At 40.8% G+C, this 21,427-nt stretch overlaps 1 long non-coding RNA gene across 1 annotated transcript; it reads right to left on the reverse strand.

Annotated features, from left to right (window-relative positions):
- Positions 1–4,950: 4,950 nt before the first annotated feature.
- On the reverse strand, positions 4,951–7,948 carry LOC147979246 (uncharacterized). Its single transcript, XR_015618598.1, has 2 exons — positions 7,310–7,948; positions 4,951–5,203 (listed from the first exon to the last, which is right to left on the reverse strand). It is a non-coding gene; the product is annotated as an uncharacterized LOC147979246 (long non-coding RNA).
- Between the last annotated feature and the right edge of the window lie 13,479 nt (positions 7,949–21,427).

Below are 21,427 nucleotides of genomic sequence, written 5' to 3' on the forward strand. Positions count from 1 at the left end.
TCAATAACCAATAGCGGAACCTGGAAGCTCATATTGGCTCCTACATATTCTACGAAGATCTTTATCGGTCAGACCGCATAACAACATACGTTGTTCCCTTTGTCATCGGTATGTTACTTGCCCGAGATTCGATCGTCGGTATCCCATACCTAGTTCAATCTCGTTACCGGCAAGTCTCTTTACTCGTTCCGTAATACATCATCTCACAACTAACTCATTAGTTGCAATGCTTGCAAGGCTTATGTGATGTGTATTACTGAGAGGGCCCAGAGATACCTCTCCGACAATCGGAGTGACAAATCCTAATCTCGAAATACGCCAACCCAAGATGTACCTTTGGAGACACCTGTAGAGCACCTTTATAATCACCCATTTACTTTGTGACGTTTGGTAGCACACAAAGTGTTCCTCCGGCAAACGGGAGTTGCATAATCTCATAGTCATAGGAACATGTATAAGTCATGAAGAAAGCAATAACAACATACTAAACGATCGGGTGCTAAGCTAATGGAATGGGTCATGTCAATCAGATCATTCACCTAATGATGTGATCCCGTTAATCAAATAACAACTCTTTGTTCATGGTTAGGAAACATAACCATCTTTGATTAACGAGCTAGTCAAGTAGAGGCATACTAGTGACACTCTGTTTGTCTATGTATTCACACATGTATTATGTTTCCGGTTAATACAATTCTAGCATGAATAATAAACATTTATCATGATATAAGGAAATAAATAATAACTTTATTATTGCCTCTAGGGAATATTTCCTTCAGTTCGCAGGATATATACCTAGTTGCTGTCGGTGGCACCGAATGGAATGGTTCGATGATGTCGAGATGCAAAACTACGTGCAGTTAGTGCAACTCAGTGGAACTGAGTCATTCTAATCAGTGTCACCGCGATGAAAACCTAGATCAGTCTGGTGATTTCGGTGGGATCGAATAGGAGTGGATTGGTCTGACCGAAATACACAAGAAGGTTTTGGAAAGCAGCCCTTGACGGATCGGTGACTCCAAGTGCTCCTCACCCGGAGGGTTCAAAAAAATACTTGTTCAATTTTTTGATGTAGCATATGAATAGAGTTTGAGAAGAGAAAAGGCATAGATATCTAGAGAAGGTTCTTAGGAATTCTTGTCCATCCATTTGGCCAAACAAAACTAAGACAATCAAAAACAACAAAAATGGATGTCCTCGAATGGAGAAATTATTCAACTAACATGCTCACACAATAAGATAGCAAATGAAATATGAGACAAAGCATGCACAAACAATTCCAGCATCTATGAAGCAATTGGCGATGACTAGGTCATCTATATATGAGTATATTGACTTATGAGTCAAATGAGAACATTTGATCGTAGGTCATACTCATCGTTTAAGCACAAGTGGGGTTACCACTTTTACATAAAGCATTGATGTGTTCACACCATTAGAGTTGCTTTAGCTCAATTTTTAGAGCAAAGCTCCCCCTAGATGTGATATCCCCCTTGAGAGTGATGAACTAACCTTGGGTTTTGTCGATGATGACTTCATGTAGGTGTTGAAGATGTGGATGCTCAATGTTGATGTAGATCATTTGGAGCAATCCATTGGAGTGAGTTGCACTTTCAATACCTACATGGGTTAGTCCCACAAGGAACACATAAGGATATCCATAGACATAGAGTGAAACGCACATAGGATGATGATGTCCATGAAAGCATTAGGTTACCTTATCCATTGTCTTACCAACAAGAGGGTTTGTGGCTCCATGAACTAGTCCAATATATGAAAGTTGATTGCACCAGTCCTCGCAAAAATGAATATGAGTGAAGTATGTTGGTGGACTCACCCTCAAGAACACTCTAGTTCTTCTTTTGGACCCACATCAACTTGATGGGAATCCTTGTAGTTGTAGTCGAACTTGATGATGTTGAGGTTGATGTAGTCTTGGGAACCCACTTGACCATGGCCTTAGGAGCTTCTTCAAATGAGTCAATCTCTTCTTGAAGCTTGTCCTAATCTTTTGGCTTGTGGTCTTGTGGTGGAAGATCATTTTAAGCTTGTGTCCCCTTGAAATAACTAGGGTCATACTTCTCTTGTTGAGGAACAAACTTCGTCTTGGGGTATTGATCTTCTTCCCACTCAACTCCATTGGCATTGAGCTTCCGTTCAAAACCAACACCTTGATTCTTCCGGTGTCTTCCTTGCTTGCGTACAATTTCCTCAAAAGTGTTTACTCCCAGCAAGTCTCTTGCAAACACATTTCTCTATAATTACCTTCAATAAACTATTTTCTTGCTCAAGTGTAACTTGGGTAAGAGAATCATTAGTGAAATCAAGAGAACCACTAGAAGTAACAATATTGGATTTAACATGGTTATTGTTACTACTAGAGGATGATTCTTTCTTGCTCTTGTTGCTAGATTTTACTTGTGGCATATAAGTAGACAAGAGGAGATGTTTGGCAAGATAAGAAGAACTCTTCTTTCGAAGAACATCATTGATAGCTTTTAGAAACTCATGCGCTTGCTCTAAATTTAAATTCTCGAAGCTTAGCTTCTCACGAGTCTTTAGGAGCTCTCTATGATCCTCTAGAGTTGTTTCATGAGCTAACTTAAGAGTGTTTAGTTCTTTAGTTAGATGCTCAATCTCCTTCTAATCATTGTCATTCGTTTCATCTTGATTAGCATGATTACTAGAAAGTTCATCATAGTTTTCATCACTAGTGTTGTCAACAAGTAAATCATCATCACCCGGACACTACTCCTATGAGTGTACGGCTCCCTACAAGAAAATGACACTAAATCACTAGTGTTGTCAACAAGTAAATCATCATCACCTAGGACACTAAATCCACAATTGTATCAATTACGATCACGACTAGAAAATCTTTTGTCATTGTAGGATCTTGACTTGGAGCTTCTCTCTTTGCTTCTATTTTTGTAGAACTTGTTGAAGTTCTTCACCATTAAGCTCAATTCTTCATTAGAGACTTGCTTCTCACTTGATGTTGTAGGAGCATCACTTGAAGATTTGTAAGCACCACTTGACTTGTTGTGGAGCTCTTCCTTCTCCTTATGTGACATCTCATGAGCAACAATTCTACCAATGACTTCTGTGGGCTTGAGATCTTTGTAGTTGGGCATCATTTGGATAAGAGTGCACAAGGTGTCATATTTTCCATCCAAGGCTCTTAGGATCTTCTTGATGATGAATTTGTCGGTCATCTCTTCACTTCCTAAGCCGACAATCTCATTTGTGATGAGAGCAAGCCTAGAGTACATTGATACGTCTCCAAAGTATCCATAATTTTGGATTGTTCCATGTTGTTATATTATCAATCTTGGATGTTTTATAATCATTTTATAGTCATTTTATATCATTTTTGGTACTAACCTATTGACATAGTGCCAAGTGCCAGTTACTGTTTTTTGCATGTTTTTTACATCGCAAATAATCAATACCAAACGGAGTCCAAACGCAGCGAACTTTTTGTGGATTTTTTGGACCAGAAAACAACCAATGGGCCGAAGAAGCACCTAGAGGCTGCTCTGAGGGTACCGCAACCCACCAAGGCGCGCCTGGAGGCCCAGGCGCGCCCTGGTGGGTTGTGCCCACCTCGGGTGCCCCCCGGATCGCCTCTTTACTATATAAATACCTCAATATTCTAGAAACCCAAGGGGAGTCGACGAAAATCAATTCCAGCCACCACAGAGTCCAGAACCACTAGATCCAATCTAGACACCATCACGGAGGGGTTCGCCACTTCCATTGGTGCCTCTTCGATGATGCATGAGTAGTTCTTTGTAGACCTTCGGGTCCGTAGTTAGTAGCTAGATGGCTTCCTCTCTCTCGTTTGATTCTCAATACAATGGTCTCTTGGAGATCCATATGATGTAACTCTTTTGTGATGTGTTTGTTGGGATCCGATGAACTTTGAGTTTATGATCAGATCTATCAGTATTATCCATGAAAGTTATTTGAGTTTCTTTGATCTCTTATATGCATGATTGCTTATAGCCTTGTATTTCTTCTCCGATATTTGATTTTTTGGCCAACTTGATCTATTTATCTTGCAATGGGAAGAGGTGCTTTGTAGTGGGTTCGATCTTATGGTGTTTGATTCCAGTGATAGAAGGGGAACCGACACGTATGTATCGTTGCTACTAAGGATAAAACGATGGGGTCTATTTCTACATAAATAGATCTTGTATACATCATGTCATCGTTCTTATTGCATTACTCCGTTTCTCCATGAACTTAATACATTAGATGCATGCTGGATAGCGGTCGATGTGTGGAGTAATAGTAGTAGATGCAGGCAGGAGTCGGTCTACTAATCTTGGACGTGATGCCTATATAATGATTATTGCTTGGATATCGTCATGATTATTTGAAGTTCTATCAATTGCCCAACAATAATTGAAGGAAATATGCCCTAGAGGCAATAATAAAGTTGTTATTTATATTTCCTTATATCATGATAAATATTTATTATTCATGCTAAAATTGTATTAACCAGGAACTTAGTTCATGTGTGAATACATAGACAAACAGAGTGTCACTAGTATGCCTCTACTTGACTAGCTCATTTAATCAATGATGGTTATGTTTCCTAACCATAGACATGAGTTGTCATTTGATTAACAGGATCACATCATTAGAGAATGATGTGATTGACTTGACCCATCCGTTAGCTTAGCACGATGATCGTTTAGTTTGTTGCTATTGCTTTCTCCATAACTTATACATGTTCCTATGGCTATGAGATCATGAAACTCCTGAATACCAGAGGAACACTTAGTGTGCTATCAAACGTCACAACGTAACAGGGTGTAACGCCCTCGATGCGGTTATATCTCCCACGTGTCGAAGCACGACTTAGAGGCATAACCTCATTGAAAGCAATGTCACAAGTGAGGTAATCTTCACACATCCCATGTAATACATAAGGGAAAGAGATACATAGTTGGCTTACAATCGCCACTTCACACAATTACATGAATAAAGCATTACATCATCCAAATACAATCAAGGCCCGACTACGGAGCCAAAATAAAAGAAGAACCCCAAATGCGACAAAGGTCCCCGATCGACCCCAACTGGGCTCCACTACTGATCAACTAGAACGAAACAACACAAAGGACAAGATCTTCATCGAGCTCCTCCTTGAGCTCGGTTGCGTCATCTGCACGGACTCATCGGCACCTGCAAGCTGGTTTTGGAAGTATCTGTGAGCCACAGGGACTCAGCAATCTCGCACCCTCGCGATCAAGACTATTTAAGCTTATGGGTAAGGTAAAGGTATGAGGTGGAACTGCAGCAAGCGACTAGCATATATGGTGGCTAACATACGCAAATGAGAGCAAGAAGAGAAGGCAAAGCACGATCGAGAAAGTATGATCAAGAAGTGATCCTAAACAACCTACGTCAAGCATAACTCCAACACCGTGTTCACTTCCCGGACTCCGCCGGAAAGAGACCATCACGGTAACACACGCTATTGATTCATTTTAATTAAGTTAAGGTTCAAGTTATCTACAACCGGATATTAACAAATTCCCATCTTCCCATAACCGCGGGCACGGCTTTCGAAAGTTCAAATCCCTGCAGGGGTGTCCCAACTTAGCCCATGACAAGCTCTCACGGTCAACAAAGGAATAGACCACCTCCCGAGACATTCCAATCAGACTCGGTATCTCGGTACAACAAGACATCCTCGACAATGGTAAAACAAGTCCAGCAAGACCACCCGATGCGCCGACATCCCGATAGGAGCTGCACATATCTCGTTCTCAGGGCAACACCGGATAAGCAATCCGTACAACTAAAACCAGTCCTCGAGTTTCCCTGAGGTGGCGCTGCAAGGGGCTCTAGTTTGGACCAACACTTAGACAAGCACTGGCCCGGGGGGTTTAAAATAAGATGACCCTTGGGATGCGCGACTCCCAAGGGAAAAAGGCTAGGTGGCGAATGGTAAAACCAAGGTTGGGCCTTGCTGGAGGAGTTTTATTCAAAGCGAACTGTCAAGGGGTTCCCATTATAACCCAACCGCGTAAGGAACGCAAAATCCGGGAACATAACACCGACATGACGGAAACTAGGGCGGCAAGAGTGGAACAAAACACCAGGCATAAGGCCGAGCCTTCCACCCTTTACCAAGTATATAGATGCATTAATTAAATAAGATATATTGTGATATCCCAACAAGTAAACATGTTCCAACAAGGAACAACATCTCCATGTTCCAACAAGGGACAAACTTGAATCTTCACCTGCAACTAACAACGCTATAAGAGGGGCTGAGCAAAGCGGTAACATAGCCAAACAACGGTTTGCTAGGACAAGGTATGTTAGAGGCTTGGTTCAACAATATGGAAGGCATGATAAGAAAGTGGTAGGTATCGCAGCATAGGCATAGCAAAAGAGCGAGCATCTAGCAAGCAAAGATAGAAGTGATTTCGAGGGTATGATCATCTTGCCTGAGATCCCGCAAGGAAGAAGAACGAGTCCATGAAGAAGACAAACGGACGTAGTCGAATGGTTCCTCACAAACGCGACGTTATCGGAACCAACCCGAAGAAGCAACACCGGAAAAGAGCAAACAACCTAGTAAACAACCACCACATAATCATGGCATGATGCGCAAACAAGTATGATGCATGTACGGTTTTAAAGAGGCATGGCATGGCAAAGAGCACAAACAATCCTACAAATTAAGTGGAGCTCAATATGCAACGGGTTGTATATTGACGGAACACCACATCAATTATTTAGTTCTCTCTCGTTTATGTACCCAACAATATTAAATGTTGTTAAGCATGTCAAGAGGTGAAACATAAAGGGATTGTCTATCTAAACAATTTAAATGGGGCCGGATATAGCAAACAACAAATCCGGTAAATCCCCATATGCATTAGTAAATTAATGCAAACAACAATTTAAATATTTTTAATTGTTGTTATCATGATGCAGATGACATGAACAAGTTTATGCAATTTTTATTAAAACTTGACAAGAGCATTATTATGAAGCATTTGACATCGTGGTGGAAAGGAAAAGGGTGCCACGATGACGAATCCGAAAATGATGCCACGACAACATATCGGTTCTCCGATAGCCCACGGGGATAACGGTGCAAAAGGAAGTGACGGGAGCGTGTCATGCAAGGATGGTGGGGTGCTCCCGATTACGGGGTTCCCACATGTCGGTGGCAAGGCAAAAGAGGGGCAACGTGCACCGGACAACTCCTACATGGAGCAAACACGAGCATTGCAAACATCGCAAGCATTCGTTCACGGACGTCGTCTCGGGGTTATACCTTCGAAGCGTGCGTCATCGGAGCGGTTCGAGTTCGATGCGGTGTAGGGGAAGTAGATGTTCTCGGGACGTTCGGTAGTGGAAGTAGAGGCACACGACGTCTTGTCGAAAAATCACGGCGGCGGTAGTTGTCGCACGTTGTAGTCGAACTTGATGGAACCAAAGTCCACGAGGGTAGTCGTGGTACTCGTCGCGTTCCGAAACCGAAGTGGTACTTGACAATATCTGGGACGGTCTTGACGTTTCGGTGCGGTGTAGTGGTACATGTCAACGGTCATCGTGGTACTTCGTTCCGGTCCTGTAGTCGTACTAGGCATCGGTGAACCTTCGAGGGACTTGCGTATCCGAAGGGGTACTTGGCGATCGACGGACGTCGTGGTACTTGTTGGCCCGGGTCTTGACGTATCCGTGTTCTCTCAAAGCAGTTGTACAGTGCAGTGGCCTGGAGCGGCACCGATCCAGTCAACGCAGCGGTTCTCCTCCCGTTCGAAGTACAGGAAGCCGTCCATGGAGGTTGAGGCCGCGATGTCGGCTGACGAACTGAAGGAGGCGACACCTCGACTCCTGCAGCAAAACGATAGCGAGGCGGAGAAGGGGCCGGCAGGCAGTAGAGGTCACGGGGAACGCAGGGGCCGTCGGGGAGCTCCTCGGGCGCATCTGATCGAGGTCGAAGCTGACGCGCCGAGGGGCATCGGGCTTCGCAGGTGGAGCTGAGGTCGTGACGCAGCGACGGTCGTCTGAAGCGGGGACGCGAGGCCCTGCCGGCGGGATCCGGCCGGGAATGGGCGGGGCGGCAGAGGAGCTTGGGCGCCGGACCGCTGTTGTTGGTGACGCCGATAGAGCAGGCAAGGCAGGGAGACGACACGGTGCTCGCCGGAGGGAGTAGCAAGGCAGTGCCATGGAGGGGCACGGCTGGCCAGGAGGAAGAGATGGGGAGCTAGCGAGGAGGCTGGGCTGAGCGAGGGCGCTCACTGGCGGCGTGAGGGAGGAGAACGAGAGAGAGAGAGGGCGGCGCAAGGGGAGGCAAGTGAGGTGCGAGGGGGAGAAGTGGGGATCGAGCAGAGGAGCCTGCGAGCGTTGGTGATGGGGATCGGGCTCCTCCCTGGCTCGATGCGTGCGTTGAGCGTGTGGCGGCGCGCATAGGGAAATGCGGGAGAGATGGGATCGGGAGAGGGTAGCGAGGGGAGAGGCTGGGCCTAGGGTTAGGTTAGGGAGTGGGCCTTGGAGCCGGCTAGGTTAGATGCAGCTGGGCCCAAATGGCCTGCTGGGCTCCCTTCTCTCCCTCTCTTGATTCTACTCTTAACAAAAACAGAGACAAAAAAGGAGAAAGGAAAAGAGAGAAGAGAAGGTTAGAGGAAGAATTTGGGCACGGGGATAATTTTCACGGACTCAGAAAAATGTGCACGGTCCGGGAAAATAGAAAAAGGTCAAGTTGAAAGATTAAATTCAAATTCCTTTGAATTTAATTCAAAAGGTTTGAACTAGGATAGGTTTTTCGAAGTGCCCAAAAATGTTGAGAAATTAGGTGGGGCTCCGGAAAATGATGAAAGGACAAGTGGCAAAGTTAGAGGCCAAGAGTTGAAATAATAAAAGGCATTGGGATTTTTGCAAGTGTGTTAAGGTAATTCCACATAATTGGAATAATTAATATAGCTCTCTAAATATCGAGAGGATAAGTTGTAAAGAGAATCACCATGTGAAATCCCTTGATTTAAATGGATCAAAGATCCATGCCATTTATTTACTTGAGTTAAGAAAAAAAAATGACATGATGACATGATGCAATGCACGCGATGCAAAGATGAATGCAACAGACGAAACAAATCACACAACGAAACTCGGAAACCCTGGAAGGCAACTGAAGCACCGGTCTTGGGGCGTTACACAGGGTGACTATAAAGATGTTCTACAGGTGTCTCCGATGGTGTTTGTTGAGTTGGCATAGATCGAGATTAGGATTTGTCACTCCGAGTATCGGAGAGGTATCTCCGGGCCCTCTCGGTAATGCACATCACTATAAGCCTTGCAAGCAATGTGACTAATGAGTTAGTTATGGGATGATGCATTACGGAACGAGTAAAGAGACTTGCCGGCAACGAGATTGAACTAGGTATTGAGATACCGATGATCGGATCTCGGGCTAGTAACATACCGATGACAAAGGGAACAACGTATATCATTATGCGGTTTGACCGATAAAGATCTTCGTAGAATATGTGGGAGCCAATATAAACATCTAGGTTCCACTATTGGTTATTGACCAGAGACGTGTCTCGGTCATGTCTACATAGTTCTCGAACCCATAGGGTCCGCACGCTTAACGTTTGGTGACGATCTGTATTATGAGTTTATGTGTTTTGATGCACCGAAGATAGTTCGGAGTCCCAGATGTGATCACGTACATGATGAGGAGTCTCAAAATGGTAGAGACATAAAGATTGATATATTGGATGACTATATTCGGACATTGAATGAGTTCCGGGGGTCACCGGATAATTATCAGAGTGCCTGGGGGTTATCGGAACCCCCGGGGGGACTAATGGACCAACATGGGCCTTAGTGGAGAGAGAGAGGGCCGTCCAAGGCAGGGCCGTGATACGTCTCCAACGTATCTATAATTTTTTTATTGCTCCATGATGTTATATTATCTATTTTGGATGTTATTGGGCTTATTTTTACACTTTTATATTATTTTTGGGACTAACCTATTAACCGGAGCCCGACCCAAATTACTGTTTTTTTGCCTATTTTAGAGTTTCGCTGGAAAGGAATATCAAACGGAGTCCAAACGGAATGAAACCTTCAGGAGTGTTATTTTTGGAACAAACATGAACCAGGAGACTTGGAGTGGACGTCAAGCAATCAATGAGGCGGCCATGAGGTAGGGGGCGCGCCCTCCACCCTCGTGGGCCCCTCGTTGCTCCACCGACCTACTTCTTCTTCCTATATATATCCATGTACCCCCAAACATCCAGGAGCACCACGAAAACCTAATTCCACTGCCGCAACCTTCTGTACCCAAGAGATCCCATGTTGGGGCCTTTTCCGGAGCTCCGCCGGAGGAGGCATTCATCACGGAGGGCCTCTACATCAACTCCATGGCCTCTCCGATGATGTGTGAGTAGTTTACTTCAAACCTTCGGGTCCATAGCTAGTAGCTAGATGGCTTCTTCTCTCTCTTTGGATCTCAATGCAAAGTTCTCCTCGATTCTCTTGGAGATCTATTCGATGTAATCTTCTTTTGCGGTGTGTTTGTCGAGATGTGATGAATTGTGGGTTTATGATCCAATTTATCTATGAACAATATTTGAATCTTCTCTGAATTCTTTTATGTATGATTGGTTTATCTTTGCAAGTCTCTTTGAATTATTAGTTTGGTTTGGCCTACTAGATTGATCTTTCTTGCAATAGGAGAAGTGCTTAGCTTTGGGTTCAATCTTGCGTTGCTCAATCCCAGTGACAGAAAGGGAAATGACACGTATTGTATTGTTGCCATCGAGGATAAAAGGATGGTGTTTATTTCATATTGCTTGAGTTTATTCCATTGATGAGTGCAAAGAAAGAACCGCTAGGATGTGTGCTAAGAGAGATTGCTTTGTGAAAGTGTGTTCTTCTAGTTTTCATGATAATAAGGATGAAGATCTAAAAGTAATTGATGTGTCCCCTATTAAATATTTGTTTTGCAATATGAATCTTGATAATGATGGGACTAGAGATGAGTCAACTTTAGTTAGAAGGCGTCCCAATGATTCGAAGTTTTTAGATCTTGATGCAAAAATTATTAAAAGTGGGATTGAAGAGGTCAAAACTTTAAATAGCAATGAACCCACTATCTTTGATTTCAAGGAATTTAATTATTATAATTGCTCTTTGATAGATTGTATTTCCTTGTTGCAATCCGTGCTAAATTCTTCTCATGCTTATAGTCAAAATAAAGCTTTTACTAAACATATCGTTGATGCTTTGATGCAATCTTATGAAGAAAAACTTGAGTTGCAAGTTTCTATCCCTAGAAAACTTTATGATGAGTGGGAACCTACTACTAAAATAAAAATTAAAGATCATGAGTGCTATGCTTTGTGTGATTTGGGTGCTAGTGTTTCCACGATTCCAAAAGCTTTGTGTGATTTGTTAGGTTTCCATGAATTCGATGATTGTTCTTTAAACTTGCACCTTCGGATTCCACTATTAAGAAACCTACGGGAAATATTAATGATGTTCTTATTGTTACAAATAGGAATTATGTTCCCATCGATTTCATTGTTCTTGATATGGATTGCAATCCTTCATGTCCTATTATTCTTGGTAGACCTTTCCTTAGAACGATTGGTGCAATTGTTGATATGAAGGAAGGGAATATTAAATTCCAATTTCCGTTAAGTAAAGGCATGGAACACTTCCCTAGAAAGAAAATTAAATTACCATATGAATCTATTATGAGAGCCACTTATGGATTGCCTACCAAAGATGGCAATACCTAGATCTATCTTCGCTTTTATGCCTAGCTAGGGGCGTTAAACGATAACGCTTGTTGGGAGGCAACCCAATTTTATTTTTATTACTTGCCTTTTTCTCCTATTTATTAATAAATAATTTATCTAGCCTCTGTTTTGGTTGTGTTTTTTTGTGTTTAATTAGTGTTTGTGCCAAGTAGAACCGTTGGGAAGACTTGGGGAAAGTCTTTTTGATCTTGCTGTAAAAAACAGAAACTTTAGCGCTCACGAGAATTGCTGCCATTTTTTATTGGAGAGTGATAGTTAGTTAATTATTTTTTAATATGATTAATAGATAAATTCCTCACGTCCAGCAATTTATTTTAGAATTTTTGGGGTTCCAGAAGTTTGCGTTAGTTACAGATTACTACAGACTGTTCTGTTTTTTGACAGATTCTGTTTTTCATGTGTTGTTTGCTTATTTTGATGAATCTATGGCTAGTAAAAGAGTTTATAAACCATAGAGAAGTTGTAATACAGTAGGTTTAACACCAATATAAATAAAGAATGAGTTCATTACAGTACATTAAAGTGGTGTTTTGTTTTCTTTCGCTAACGGAGCTCACGAGATTTTCTATTTAAGTTTTGTGTTGTGAAGTTTTCAAGTTTTGGGTAAAGATTTGATGGATTGTGGAACAAGGAGTGGCAAGAGCCTAAGCTTGGGGATTCCCATGGCACCCCAAGGTAAAATACAAGGACACCAAAAAGCCTAAGCTTGGGGATGCCCCGGAAGGCATCCCCTCTTTTGTCTTCGTTCATCGGTAACTTTACTTGGAGCTATATTTTTATTCGCCACATGATATGTGTTTTGCTTGGAGCGTCTTGTATGATTTGAGTCTTTGATTTTTAGTTTACCACAATCATCCTTGCTGTACACACCTTTTGAGAGAGACACACATGAATTGGAATTTATTAGAATACTCTATGTGCTTCACTTATATCTTTTGAGCTATATAGTTTTTTCTCTAGTGTTTCACTTATATCTTTTAGAGCACGGCGGTGGTTCTATTTTATAGAAATAATTGATATCTCATGCTTCAATTATATTATTTTGAGAATCCTTTAGAACAACATGGCAATAATAAAAACTTTCATATAAGTGCATTGAATACTAAGAGAAGTTTGATACTTGATGATTGTTTTGAGATATGGAGATGTTGATATTAGAGTCATGCTAGTTGAGTAGTTGTGAATTTGAGAAATACTTGTGTTGAAGTTTGTGATTCTCGTAGCACGCACATATGGTGAACCGTTATGTGATGAAGTCGGAGCATGATTTATTTATTGATTGCCTTCCTTGTGAGTGGCGGTCGGGGACGAGCGATGGCCTTCTCCTACCAATCTATCCCCCTAGGAGCATGCGCGTAGTACTTTGTTTCGATAACTAATAGATTTTTGCAATAAGTATGCAAGTTCTTTATGACTAATGTTGAGTCCATGGATTATACGCACCCTCACCGTTCCACATTTCCTAGCCTCTCTAGTACCGCGCAACTTTCGCCGGTACCATAAACCCACCATATACCTTCCTCAAAACAGCCACCATACCTACCTATTATGGCATTTCCATAGCCATTCCGAGATATATTGCTATGCAACTTTCCACCATTCCATTTTTTATGACACGCTTCATCATTGTCATATTTCTTTGTATGATGATGGAGTTGACATCGTATTTGTGGCAAAGCCACCGTTCATAATTCTTTCATACATGTCACTCTTGATTCATTACATATCCCGGTACACCGCCGGAGGCATTCACATAGAGTCATATTTTGTTCTAAGTATTGAGTTGTAATTCTTGAGTTGTAAGTAAAAAGAAGTGTGATGATCATCATTATTAGAGCATTGTCCCAGTGAGGAAAGGATGATGGAGACTATGATTCCCCCACAAGTCGGGATGAGACTCCGGACGAGAAAAAAGAAAAGAAAAATAAAGAAGGCCCAAGTAAATAAAAATAAAAGATAAAAAAATGAGAGAAAAAGAGAGAAGGGACACTTTTACTATCCTTTTTCCACACTTGTGCTTCAAAGTAGCACCATGATCTTCATGATAGAGAGTCTCTTATGCTGTCACTTCCATAAACTAGTGGGAATTTTACATTATAGAACTTGGCTTGTATATTCCAATGATGGGCTTCCTGAAATTGCCCTAGGTCTTCATGAGCAAGCAAGTTGGATGCACACCCACTTAGTTTCTTTTGGTGTGCTTTCATACACTTATAGCTCTAGTGCATCCGTTGCATGGCAATCCCTACTCACTCACATTGATATGTATTGATGGGCATCTCCATAGCCCATTGATATGCCTAGTTGATGTGAGACTATCTTCTCCTTTTTTGTCTTCTCCACAACCACCATTCTATTCCACCATAGTGCTATATCCATGGCAAACGCTCATATATTGCGTGAAGATTGAAAAAGTTTGAGAACATCAAAAGTATGAAACAATTGCTTGGCTTGTCATCGGGGTTGTGCATGATTTAATATTTTGTGTGATGAATATAGAGCATATCCACACTATATGATTTTGTAGGGATAACTTTCTTTGGCCATGTTATTTTGAGAAGACATGATTGCTTAGTTAGTATGCTTGAAGTATTATTATTTCTATGTCAATATTAAACTTTTATCTTGAATCTTTCGGATCTGAACATTCATGCCACAATAAAGAAAAATTACATTGAGAAATATGTTAGGAAGCATTCCACATCAAAAATACTGTTTTTATCATTTATCTACTCGAGGACCAGCAGGAATTAAGCTTGGGGATGCTGATACGTCTCCAACATATCTATAATTTTTGATTGCTCCATGCTGTTATATTATCTATTTTGGATGTTATTGGGCTTATTTTTACACTTTTATATTATTTTCGGGACTAACCTATTAACCGGAGGCCCGACCCAAATTACTGTTTTTGCCTATTTTAGAGTTTTGCCGAAAAGGAATATCAAACGGAGTCCAAACGGAATGAAACCTTCGGGAGCGTTATTTTTGGAACAAACATGAACCAGGAGACTTGGAGTGGATGTCAAGCAATCGACGAGGCGGCCACGAGGTAGGGGGTGCGCCCACCCCCTGGGCGCGCCCTCCACCGTCGTGGGCCCCTCGTTGCTCCACCAACCTACTTCTTCTTCCTATATATATCCACGTACCCCCAAACATCCAGGAGCACCACGAAAACCTAATTCCACTGCCGCAACCTTCTGTACCCAAGAGATCCCATCTCGGGTCCTTTTCCGGAGCTCCGTCGAAGGGGGCATTAATCACAGAGGGCCTCTACATCAACTCCATGGCCTCTCCGATGATGTGTGAGTAGTTTACTTCAGACCTTCGGGTCCATAGCTAGTAGCTACATGGCTTCTTCTCTCTCTTTGGATCTCAATGCAAAGTTCTCCTCGGTTCTCTTGGAGATCTATTCGATGTAATCTTCTTTTGCGGTGTGTTTATCGAGATCCGATGAATTGTGGGTTTATGATCCAGTTTATCTATGAACAATATTTGAATCTTCTATGAATTCTTTTATGTATGATTGGTTTATCTTTGCAAGTCTCTTCGAATTATCAGTTTGGTTTGGCCTACTAGATTGATCTTCCTTGCAATAGGAGAAGTTCTTAGCTTTGGGTTCAATCTTGCAGTGCTCGATCCCAGTGACAGAAAGCGAAAAGACACGTATTGTATTGTTGCCATCGAGGATAAAAAGATGGGGTTTATATCATATTGCATGAGTTTATCCCTCTACATCATGTCATCTTGCTTAAGGCGTTACTCTGTTCTTATGAACTTAATACTCTAAATGCATGCTGGATAGTGGTCGATGTGTGGAGTAATAGTAGTAGATGCAGAATCATTTCGGTCTACTTGTCGCGGACGTGATGCCTATATACATGATCATGCCTAGATATTCTCATAATTAATCGCTTTTCTATCAATTGCCCGACAGTAATTTGTTCACCCATCGTAATACTAATGCTATCTTGAGAGAAGCCACTAGTGAAACCTATGGCCCCCGGGTCAATTTTCCATTATATTAATCTCCCATCAACAAGCTATTTCTGGCACCGTTTATTTTGCTTTATTTCCTTTCAATCTATATCATAAAAATACCAAAAATATTTATCTTATTATTATCATCTCTATCAGATCTCATCTTGCAAGTGGCCGTGAAGGGATTGACAACCCCTTTATCGCGTTGGTTGTGAGGTTCTTATTTGTTTGTGTACGTACGAGGTGACTCGCGCGTGGTCTCCTACTGGATTGATACCTTGGTTCTCAAAAACTGAGGGAAATACTTACGCTGCTTTACTGCATCACCCTTTCCTCTTCAAGGGAAAACCAACGCAGTGCTCAAGAGGTAGCACGCCGTGCGCCCCTCCCCCTCTAGACCGAATTGGACTAGGGAAGGGGGGGGCAGCACCCCCTTATCCATCTCTTCTCCCCCTCTCCTTCCTTTCCCCCTTCCTCCTCCTAGTAGGACTAGGAAAAGGGAGTCCTACTCCTACTAGGAGGAGGACTCCTCCTCTCCTGGCACACCTCAAGGGCCGGCCGGCCTCCCCCCTTGCTCCTTTATATACGGGGGTAGGGGCACCCTAGGACACACAAGTTGTTCATTGATCCCTTAGGTGTGTGCGGTGCCCCCCTCCACCATAATCCACCTCGGTCATATCCTCATAGTGCTTAGGCTAAGCCCTGCGACGGTAGCTTCATCATCACCGTCATCGCGCCGTCGTGCTAACGAAGCTCTCCCTCGACACTCAGCTGGATCAAGTGTTCGTGGGACGTCACCAAGCCAAACGTATGCAGATCACGGAGGTGCCGTAGTTTCGGTACTAGGTTCAGTCAGATCGTGAATACGTACGACTACATCAACCGCGTTGGCATAACGCTTCCGCTTACGGTCTACAAGGGTACATGGACAACACTCTTCCCCTCTCGTTGCTATGCATCGCCATGATAGATCATGCATGTTCGTAGGAATTTTTTTGAAATTACTACGTCCACCAACGGTAATTTGTTCACCCACCGTTTGCTATTTTTCTCGAGAGAAGCCACTAGTGGAACCTACGGCCCCCAGGTCTCTTTCTCATATTATTTGCCTTTGCGATCTATTTTCCTTTGCTTTTATTTTCATATCTATTAAACAAAAAATACAAAAATACCTTGCTGCAATTTATTCTTATTTATTTTATTTGGCGTTCGATCTATCAATCTACTACAATTTATTCACGTTCGTTTGACAATTTCTGGTGCCGTTACCCGAAAGGGATTGACAACCCCTTTAATACGTCGGGTTGCGAGTATTTGTTATTTGTGTGCAGGTGCCGTTTATGTGTTGTTGCTTGGTTCTCCTACTGGTTTGATAACCTTGGTTTCATATCTGAGGGAAATACCTGCCGTCGCTGTGCTGCATCATCCCTTCCTCTTTGGGGAAATACCGACGTAGCTTCAAGACGTATCAAAAGGAATTTCTGGCGCCATTGCTGGGGAGGATCTTCAACATATACCAGGTTCCTAATCACAAATCTCATCTCCTCGCAATTTAGATTATTTGCCGTTTTCCTCTCCCCCACTTCACAAAAATTTGCCATTTTATTCGCCCTTTTTTTCGTTTGCTGTTTTCTTGCCGGACCTGTTTTTGAGTGCAATCTTGTTGTGTAGTCATCATGGCTCAAGAAAACACCAAGTTGTGTGATTTCTCAAATACCAACAACAATGATTTTATTGGCACTCCGCTTGCTCCTCCCGCCACTAGTGTGAAGTCTTGTGATATTAATACTACTTTGTTGAATCTTGTTATGAAAGATCAATTTTCCGGTACTCCTAATGAGGATGTCGCATCCCACCTTAATACCTTCGTGGAATTATGCGATATGCAAAAGAAAAAAGATGTGGACAATGATATTGTGAAGATGAAATTATTTCCGTTTTGTTTGCGTGACTCTACAAAAAATTGGTTTTCTTCTTTGCCTCGCAATAGTATCAATTCTTGGAATAAGTGAAAAGATGCTTTTATCACAAAGTATTTTCTGCCCGCAAATATTATTTCCCTTAGAACCCAGATCATGAATTTCAAGCAACTTGAACATGAGCATGTTGCACAATCTTGGGAAAGGATGAAAATGATGCTAAGGAATTGCCCAACTCATGGGTTAAATCTTTCGATGATCATACAAATTTTTTATGCAGGATTGAATTTTGTTTCTCGTAATCTTTTAGATTCCGCCGCGGGTGGTACTTTTATGGAAATTACTTTGGGTGAAGCCACCAAATTGCTTGATAACATTATGGCAAATTATTCACAATGGCATACCGAAAGAGCTCCTACTAGTAAAATAGTTAATTCTGTTGAAGAAATTTCTTCTTTGAGGGAAAAAGTCGATGCTCTTATAAAGTTGGTTGCTAGTAAAAGTGCTCCTATTGATCTCAATGATATGCCTTTGTCTACTTTGATTGAGCAAAATAGTGATGCCGTAGAAGTGAATTTTATCTCGCGAAACAATTTCAATAACAATGCTTATAGATGTAATTTTAATCCTAGGCCTTTTCCTAGTAATTCCTCTAACAATTATGGTAATTCCTATGGAAATCCTTTTTATAATAATAGGAACACCTCTGATCTTGAGAATAATATTAAAGAATTTATGAACACGCAAAAAGCTTCAACACTACCATAGAAGAAAAGCTGAATAAGATTGATGATTTGTCTATAAGTGTTGATAGAATTTCTCATGATGTGAAAAATCTCAAGATGAAATTTTTTGTGCCTAAAGTTGAAGAATCAATTAAATCTCTTTGTTTTTCTATGGATGAAATTAAGAAAAGAACCGCTGTGCTTAGAGCTAAAAGAGAATTTTTAGAAAAGGTGTTTTCTAATGATTACTTTCGTAAAAGTGATGAAGGTCTTAAAATGATTGGTGTTTCTTATATTGATTCCTTGTTTAGTAAATTTAAGATTGATGAAAAAGGGACTAGAGAAGAGTCAACTTTAGTTAGAAGGCGTCCCGATAATTCAGAGGGTGAAAATTTTGTTGAGAAAATTGATAAAGGTGGGTTTGAAGAGGTCAAAACTTTAACTAGTGATGTACCCACTCTTTTGGATTATAAAGACTTTAATTATTATAGTTGCTATTTTTTTGATTGTATTTATTTGTTGCAATCCATGATAAATTCACACCATGCTTATGAACAAAATAAAGCTTTTACTAAACATATTGTTGATGCTATGATGAAAGCTTTAGAAGAAAAGTTGGAATTAGAAGTTTCAATTCCTAGAAAATTGCATGATGAATGGGAACCTACTATCATAGTCAAGATTAAAAATTATGAGTGTTTTTATTTGTGTGACTTGGGTGCTAGTGTTTCTACAATTCCGAAATCTCTTTGTGATGTGCTTGGTCTTACCGATAGTGAAGAATGCTCTTTAAATTTGCACTTGGCAGATTCTACTATTAAAAAGCCTATGGGAAGAATTAATGATGTTCTTATTCTTGTAAACATTAATTATTTTCCCATAGATTTTATTGTTCTTGATATTGATTGCAATCCGTCTTGTCCAATTATTCTTGGTAGACCATTTTTACGCACTACCGGTGCCGTGATTGATATGAAAGAAGGCAATATTAAGTTCCAATTTCCTTTGAGGAAGGGTATGGAACACTTCCCTATAACAAGAATTAGGCCACCATATGAATCAATCATGGGAGCATCTTATGGATCTCGAACTAAAGATGACAAAACTTAGATCTTTGCTTTATGCCTAGCTAAGGGCGTAAAACTATAGCGCTCGTTGGCAGGCAACCCAATGAATAAAATTTATTTTTGCTTCTTGCTTTATATTCTTGAGTGTTAGAAAAATTATGCTACTGTTATGATTGTGTTTTTTGTTTTAGTTAGTGTTTGTTCCAAGTAAAGCCTTTAGGATCTTCTTGGGTGATAGTTGTTTGATCTTGCTAAAAAACAGAAACTTTTGTGCTCACAAAAACAGTTCTAATTTTTAACCAGAGTGTGATAAAGTTCCAATTATTTTTGAATAAGATCAATATACAAATTGCTCACGTGGTCCTAATTTTTTCAGAATTTTTGGATTTTCAGAAGTATTCGAAATTGTCAAATTACTACAGACAGTTCTGTTTTTGACAGATTATGTTTTCTTTGCATTGTGTGCTTGTTTTGATGATTCTATGGTTTTATTTATTAAGTTTTTTCCATAGAAAAGTTGGAATACAGTAGATATAATGCAATAATAAAATATGAATTGGTTTGCTACAGCACTTATAGTAGTGATTTGCTTTCTTATACTAACGGATCTCACGAAGGTTTTGTTGGAGTTTTGTGTGATTGAAGTTTTCAAGTTTTGGGTTATCTTACGATGGATGAATGAATAAGCATAAGAAGATCCTAATCTTGGGGATGCCCCGGCATCCCAAGCTATTATCCAAGGAGAGGAAGCAACTAATCTTGGGGATGCCCCCGAGTGGCATCCCCTCTTTCTTCTAACGACCATCGTTATTTTACTCAAAGCTATATTTTTACTCGTCACATACTATGTGTTTTGCTTGGAGCGTCTTGTATGATATGAGTCTTTGCCTGTTTTATTTCGTGTTTTAAGACTTGATCCCTTGTTGGACACACCTATTTGAGAGAGCCAAAATTATGCCATGACTTGTTAGAATTGCTCTCTATGCTTCATTTAAAGTTTTATGAGCTATGGATTTGCTGTAGTGTTTCACTTATATATTTTTGAACATGGTGTGCTTTAGTATTTTTGAAGAAATGCTCTCTTGCTTTAGTTAGATTTATTTTAGAGTTAGTAAAATTTTCAAGAAGTTCTCTCTTGCTTCACTTAGATTAATTTAAGAGAAAGAAATATTATTCTCACGATCTTCACTTATATTAGTTTGAGCTTATCAAAAGCAACACATGAAAATTAGTCCCAATGTGATAGATATCCAAGAAGGATATAATAAAAACTTTCATGAAGATCATTGGACAAAATAAACTTGTTTCTTAGTAATAGTTTTGAGATATGATGATGTGATATGTGAGTGATCTTGATGAGTAAATATGCTTTAGTAAGAATGCTGGTGTTAAGGTTTGTGATTCCCTATGCAAGCACGAAAGTCAATAGTCATGCAATGAAATTATATCCTACTTGTGGTGCATTATTCGGTGTTAATTATGCTTAATGCTCTCTTATGAGATTATTCGTTTCTTGGTTGGTCGCTTCTCAATCTTTTTCTAGCTTTCATTTTGCACTAAGTATGATCACTACTTGTGCATCCAGAATCCTTTAAACCATTTTTGCCACATGAGTCCACTATACCTACCTATATGTGGTATTCTTTTGTTGTTCTAAGCAAATTTGTATGTGCCATCTCTAATATTCAAAATAAATTTCTCTTTTGTGTGCTTGTACCGCTCGTGAGGCGGTGAGGGGTGGCTAATATTTTCCATGCTAGACGTGTTATTCTCACGATGAGTGTTTATTCACTTGTCATTGCACGAGAGTAAGACAAAGGTATTAGGGATGCCCAGTCCCGAAAAAATGAATTTACTTTATGTTGTCAAATAATAAATTTCTTGGAAAGTGTTGGTATGGAAGGCACCCGTGGATACGGTTAGCC

The sequence above is a fragment of the Triticum urartu genome, chromosome 3A (genome assembly GCF_056163025.1).
Source record: "Triticum urartu cultivar PI428250 chromosome 3A, HENAU_Tu73, whole genome shotgun sequence".
Classification (NCBI taxonomy): Eukaryota; Viridiplantae; Streptophyta; class Magnoliopsida; order Poales; family Poaceae; genus Triticum; species Triticum urartu.